Below are 6,994 nucleotides of genomic sequence, written 5' to 3'. Positions count from 1 at the left end.
CCAGTGCTGGGACGCCTGGGCTGAGCTGGGGAAGAGCCAGGCCTAGCCATGATTTAAGCAAGACAAGGGACTGTGGCTGCACTGGCAAGGCAAGGACAGGGTCTCAGCTGCGGGTGTCATGGATGTTTAACGCATTGTTGCACTGCGGTCCCCAGCCCTCCCCACAGATCTTTGTTTCATGCTGGAAACCATCACCAAGACATTTGCAGCATCCTTCTCTGCTGCAGCCTAATCCCATGGCACCTCCTGGGCCACTACCAGGGGGCACTGTCTCCCAGAAAGGGTTTTTCATCCCTCTCCCAGGCTGGAGCTGCTTTCCAAAAACAGGGAGACATCTCTGTTTCAGGCCTGTGCAGCTCAGGTCAGTACCACAAAGAGAAGAGGACCCTCCTGCAGCCAGGGAGATGTAGCTGTGCCATCCAAAGCACATACTGAGCTCCTGGGTGTTGTAGTAACATGCTAATGCCACAAAAAGCCTTGACAAAAATATGCCTTATTCTTCCTTTGATCAGCTCTGTTTAAGCTGGATACATCAGGTTTACTGAGAGCAGTAACCTGTCAGATGGCTGAATGGTGACTGCTTAATTTTCCTAAACTTAATGGAGAGAGTGCCCGTAATTACACGTGGCCTTCTGTAACTTCTCAGCACTCATGATGAAGTAGGAGACAGCATTATGGCACTTACAGCTATTGATTATTTAAACTAATGGACTGAGACTGATTGAATCTATTCCACAGCCAGGGGATTCCGAGTTGTGTTTCTTTTATCAACTCAATAGAAAACATCTCTCAAACTGTAGGGTGGAGAGGTGGGTGGACCATGAGCACCCAGGCCCAGGATGCTCCAACCACAGTATTTAGATGCCAGGATTGGGTTCTTCACCTCCAAATCTCTTGAGCCCAAGGCTGCTATGTTAATCTTTGTCCCACTGGTATACTCATTTGTTGTCTTGTGTAGGTTTTTGAAAATGTTATGGATTTTTGTGCATTCTTGACCAGACACAACTTCAATGACCACCAAGCAGAAACACAACATTTCTGTGTTTAAATCCCCAAATTACTCATATTTCAAAGCTCTTTTAGAAAGAACACATTCGAACAGCAAAAGTCTCCATTGCTTACCTACCAAATTTTAATTCAATGCACAAAGCTATTTTTTTAGGACTGGAAGTGTGAACAAATCATGTGGTGCAAGAGTGCACCAAGGGACATATCTAGGGACACACAGATTTACTGCCACCTCTCCCTCACAGTGCAGACCAGGGCTTGTCCACCCAACAGCTCGGCCCCAAGCAGGACTCGTGCCCTTCTCCCCAGGCAAGACCAGTTCCCCTCGGTGACTGACTCCCTGTGTGGGCAGTGCCCTTCCCCACAGGTGACCCAGAGTTGCTCCTCACTTACCTGCTGCCCTCCACCCCATCCTGTGGAGGGTTTCAAGGCCTTAAAATGTTCCGCTGAGGGTCTGCTCATATCTCTGTTTCTTCTTGTGGTCTCACCATATGTCAAAAGTACATCTATAAAGAATGAACAATTATTTCATGGACTAACTAGACTGTCAAATGAGTTGCTTAGAAGTGTCCATATGCAATGACATGGGTCAGTCACATGCTTATAATATCTCTTAGCCATTTAACAGGATGTAAACCTGTCAAGCAAAAAAACACTGATACAAACAGGACTGGGCCCCAGTGTGGCCAAGACCTCCAGCCTCCGTCACCTGCGCTTGTCTGGGGATGTTAGCGGTGCTGGGGCTATCAGCCTCTCTGCTGTTGCTACTCTAGATGGACACGGGTGTCCCACGTGTCTCATGGCAGCACACTGAGGACCTCTCAGCTGTCCCCTGGGCAACTTTAACAACCTATGACACGTGCAAGGCCACCTCGCAACTTGTCTTGCCACCTCCATTGCAAGTGCAGCTGGTGGCTTGATCACTTGCCCCTCAAGGAGCTGCTGTACCTCGAAGGCATGATTCAAGTTTCATCACAATAAAAGAACAACATCTAACAAAAAGCATTTTTGTGATGTTTTGCTGGTCTCTGCAGGTGGGACATGCGGTTGCCCATCAGCAGGGCAATGCTGACCTCTGCTGCCTGAAACCAAAATTATGAAAAACCACCTGCAACAGCACCAGCTCTTGACAGAGCAGCTGTAACACCACCCAGGTGTAACGTGATTTCCATGTCACCTAACCCAGGTGATCACAGGTTTGTAGACTGGCAAGCCAGATCCTGAGGAGATGTTACAGAAGCCAACCGGGTTACAAGTCAAGGCCAAACCCTTTCCCAATGGTGACGCCGGGACCTTGGCTGCCTCCCATCGCAGGAAGGGCTGGCGTTGGTGTCCCCACACCTGGCAGCTGGTGCCGACATGTCCAGCCCATTCAGCACGGTGGGTCTTACGAGAGCCCCAGCGAGCAGGCACACAGCCAGCTGTCAGCTCAGCCGCTTCCACCAACTTCAAGTTTTTGGTCCTCCTCTTGGAGGAGGAGAGAAGCAAAAAGGTTCAGCGGAGGCAAAACTGGAGCAATTGCATTACAAACCAATTGTGATCCTGCCAAGCTCTCTCCTGTATCTGCCACACTCTGATCGCGGCTGCAAGGAGAACCACTGAGGGATTTTTGCTAGAAAAACTCTTCGCATTCACACAGAAAACTTTCACATTGCTACCTGATGGTGTGCAGGTGATACAGAAGAGAAGCAAGGCACACATCGTTCCTGAGCAGGCATCATGTAAAGGGAAAGCTGAAGAGTAAACGCAATACCCTTGTGGAAGTTTTTGCCATCAGCTGTGTCTCTTGGTATCTGCATAAGGTGCTTTATTACTGCTGCTAATCTGCAGGTGGGCAAACGGAGACACAGAGGAGTCAAGTGACCAACTCATGGAGGGAGAAGAAAGAGTCAGGGTCAGCAAGTGTTTGCCGACCCCTCGGCACACGAACAAACCCAACAGCGCTGCACCCCGAGCGAGTTCTGGCTGGAGGATCCACCACACAACCTTCTGCCACTCCTAATCAGAGGGAGAATTATGTCTGTTTGTGGTCAAGGTGGTCTATCCTGGGACGTGTATTTCTTAGTCATTGTCACAAGTGCTAATTTATCTCTGGTAATTAGTTTCTGTGCCTTGGAGCAGTGAAGCACAAATAAGCATTTAACACTGATCTATTGCAGCACTTCCCCGGGTAAATAGATGGCTTCGGTGTTGGCTGATGCTGATGCATCAGTGTCTTTTATGATCAGTGGAATTACTCAGGCATCAGCTCAGCAACAAGCCAAAAAGCATGTCTAAGCTTTTAAAACCAAGCTTGGGAAATGTCTTCTCTGACCTGCTCATGCTCTGGAAGACAACAGCAGCACCTCCCTCCTGCTGCTCCCGGGCACAAGCCCAAAGCGCTCCCGAGGGAAGATCGTCTCAAACACAAACACAGAAGCTTGAAGACCAGGGTGGCAGAAATGTCCTTTGCTCTCTCAAACCTCATGATTCCTTAGTTTCAGGTTTTACAGGCACTACACAACTTGCATGGCCAGCTCAGGACCGTAGTCTGCCCTAATTAAGAGTTTTAAAGTAATTATAAGTCATTATATTTGTTTCCTTTTTAGATGCAAGAATGTAACATCGCAGGTCTAAGAGGAAGGATCTGTAATGAACCTGTCAAGTCATTGAAGAGGCAAAAATGGAAAACGGTGGGATACACCACGGGGTCCTCGGGCACGGCACAGATCATGTCAGATGAGCTGTTCTTTGGGAAGATTATTTACATATTTACTTAGACTGAAAAATGCCACTGTTCCAATCTCTCCTGTCTTTAAATAAGGACTGGATAAGGTGCCACATGGGGCATAGTTATGTCAATAGGAGAGCCATCCGGAGATGACAAAGTGGGTGAGGAAATGGCTAAAAGAGAGACACTGCGTGGTGTTTTAAAAAGGTAACTGTGAGACCAGAGAAAACTTACTGCAGAATGTCCGTGAACTAATCACAGAGAGTAATTCCATTATAAGTCTCAGCAAATATGACAGAAATGTGAAATTTTTTTATGAGAAAAAGCTGGCAGCCATCTTGGGTACCAACAGGGATGCTGTAAAAAGAGAAAAACCCAAACAGCTGATTTTGAAGACTTTGGTAACAGGATCCACCAACAATTCATTGCAACGGACCCTGACAGGAGCACCCACTCTAACTCAAGCTCATCAATGGGGCTGCCAGGAAAAAAAAAATGCAGGTGTGCTGTTCTACCCCAGCATACAGAACAGATGCAGACATACAATGTCTAGCAAAAATGAGCCAGGAAAAATATTTTTTTAGAAGGAAACTATATTAAAACGTTCATTGAAAAGTATGTATGTAATAGTTGCTAACCTACATGGGACAGAGCAGAAATGATAATCAAAAAAGCATGATCATACATTAAGTAGTATGGACTATAAAATACCAATTAATCTAGAAATAAATTACAGACACTAAAATCTGTCACAGCTAGTATAGTTTTCCACTTATTATAATAATTAAACATGTTGTTATTGTTTGGTAGGGAAATGCTTTATTCTGTAGATACCAAATTATTTCTTTGAAAAAGCTGCATGTTCATCTTTGTAACTGTGAAATTAAAAACAGGTCATAAGGTCTCGCTTTGAATGACTCTTCTAGAATATGGAAAGAAATATCAATTCAGTGCCCATCACCTGGATACACTGGCTCTTCTGCAACCATATTTAACAAGGTGCAATTTAAAAACTGTTCCTTCAGGGGCTGAGAAGTATTAGCTGCTTGCGGTGCTCAAAAATGATCCCAATTCTTCGTTTGAGGTATGAAACCAGGCTGCGCAAATTCAAAGTGGCTAATTTTATCATGACCCCAAAAATGCGTAGCAGTTGGCAAGTAATTTCTCCCCAGCTATTAGCTTCATTGTCCTCATTAAATATCTTTTCTTCTTCTAGTTAGACTGGAGATGGAGAATACCTATTCATGATCATATTACTGAATCATTTTATAGCAGTGGACACATTGCAGTGGCCAACATTTAAAATTTGGGTGTTTCAGTTTATCAACTTAAGTCCTAATTTTTCAGGTATGTTTTCTTTTTCCAAGGCTGTAAAAATGCTCACCGGCATCTGTGAAAATCACACCACTAGTATGAGTTCCTAAAACAGAGGTAAGAATTAGGAAGCTAATTTTGAGTACTCTCACTTGGAGATGGTCACTTTTGGCCACCTAGAACCAGTTCTAACTGAAGTTCAACAGCAGCTCCCAGTTTTATATAAAGAACTAACACAACATGAATATATGATTAAAAAAAAAAATCTTCTCATCAGTCCTTTTGACCTTTTTCCTCTCCCTGGATTTGTTTCAGTCTGACACCCTCTGCTTTGCTTGAATATTTTGGAGAATTTCTTTTCCTCTCTCTGACACTTTCTTTCTTGGGATCTCCAAAGCACAGGAAAAAGCATTAAAAAACTGTCGCGGTTGGACTTCCAAGCCTGCGTCGCATAAAGGAAGCCACAATTAGACAAAACCAATTGATGGCCTGGTGAACTGATGATAAAATAATCTGCCTAAGTGCAAAGTATCATTATAACATCGCTTGGGTGGAAAAAGGCCTCTTTCCTCAGTCGAGGTTTCTCAGAGCCAGAAGAGCATTTTGAGACTCCTGTTACTGAAATAACCATCAAGGTGTTCAGGAAAGTAGTTATCCACCTCAAAAATACAGGTTATCAAATAAAACTCTATTTCCAAGTATTTCAAACATAGAATTTCCTCAGCTGCAAATTCAAAGGGAAGCTGATGCCTGGGAGCCTTATTATCTTTTGAGGAGTTATTAAAGAATAGAAATAATCAAGAGAGAGCACGCTAGCAGATCAGGTTGGAAAGTACAAACCACTTTTTTTTATTCCTGAAAAGTCAAATATCAAAATAAATTCACTTCAGGCACATTCACGTCAGTTTTCATCAGCTTTTTCGCATGACTTTTATTGGCACAAATGATCACAGGAAGCAAACTTCCCACTGAAAGTGCTCTACCCATCTCCGAAGGGTAAGTTCATTAGGAAGGATTAATTGGGTGAAGGGATTATCTCCTTTGAGAGATCTTTTTCATGTTAGCACTTAATAATGTTCACTCTATTCAAGCTAACTCAGGAGTGCAACTTTCCACTGTCATTCTGAATAGGCACAATGCTACTGTCTCGTGTCAACTATTTTTATTTCCATTGTAATGAAACAAACGCCCTTTACACAACGATCAAAGGAAGATAGATGCCACAGTAGAGGGCAGAAAATGAGGTACCGGAGGTTCAAAGGACACATTAAATCTGCTGATGTGACCTGCTTTTGCTCAGTGAACTTATCTATGAGCATCTCGACTCACACATGGAGAGTAGGCTTCAGCGATGCTTTGTGCCGGAGCTCTGCAGCAGCTGAGACCAACTTCTGCCTTTAACAAAGAGCTTTATTCACTTTTTTGGGCATTGTGAAGGCCCTCCGCACATTCATCACTGAATAATAGCCTGCAGGAGAGATGCATTAAAACACATTTTTCATGAGCATCTAAAAGCATTGCCTCCTGTTGAAGTCATCTGGTACCATCTCTACTTAGGACTGAGAAGATTTAAAGCATTTGCATTTGTTGCTGAAGGAAAAAAGCAACTAAAGTTTCCAGTTGTTTAGAAAACAAAGGGTTTGAGGCTGGTGCTGTATTTCTGCTTGTTGTACAGCCAGTCCTGTAAAATCAGAACTTGCTGAGGGCTGGGTCTTATCATTTTTAACAGGAAAGACCTTGCAAAGTGCTTGGTTTGTATTTGTCTAAGCATTTCAAGCAGGATGGTTACCCCATCCACAATGGCATCATCAGCTTAGGTTTTGTAGATATTGCAACGTCCTTCTCTTTCAGATAAGATTTAACTGACATGCAAAATATTTTAGGAAGAATATATCATAGGTTTAAAGAACTCAGGATTTTCTATTGCTATTTAGCAGGCTATGTTTTATAAGTCTTTTAAGT

Source organism: Caloenas nicobarica, chromosome 6 (genome assembly GCF_036013445.1).
Source record: "Caloenas nicobarica isolate bCalNic1 chromosome 6, bCalNic1.hap1, whole genome shotgun sequence".
NCBI classification, from domain to species: Eukaryota; Metazoa; Chordata; class Aves; order Columbiformes; family Columbidae; genus Caloenas; species Caloenas nicobarica.
Note: the sequence above shows the minus strand (reverse complement) of the source record.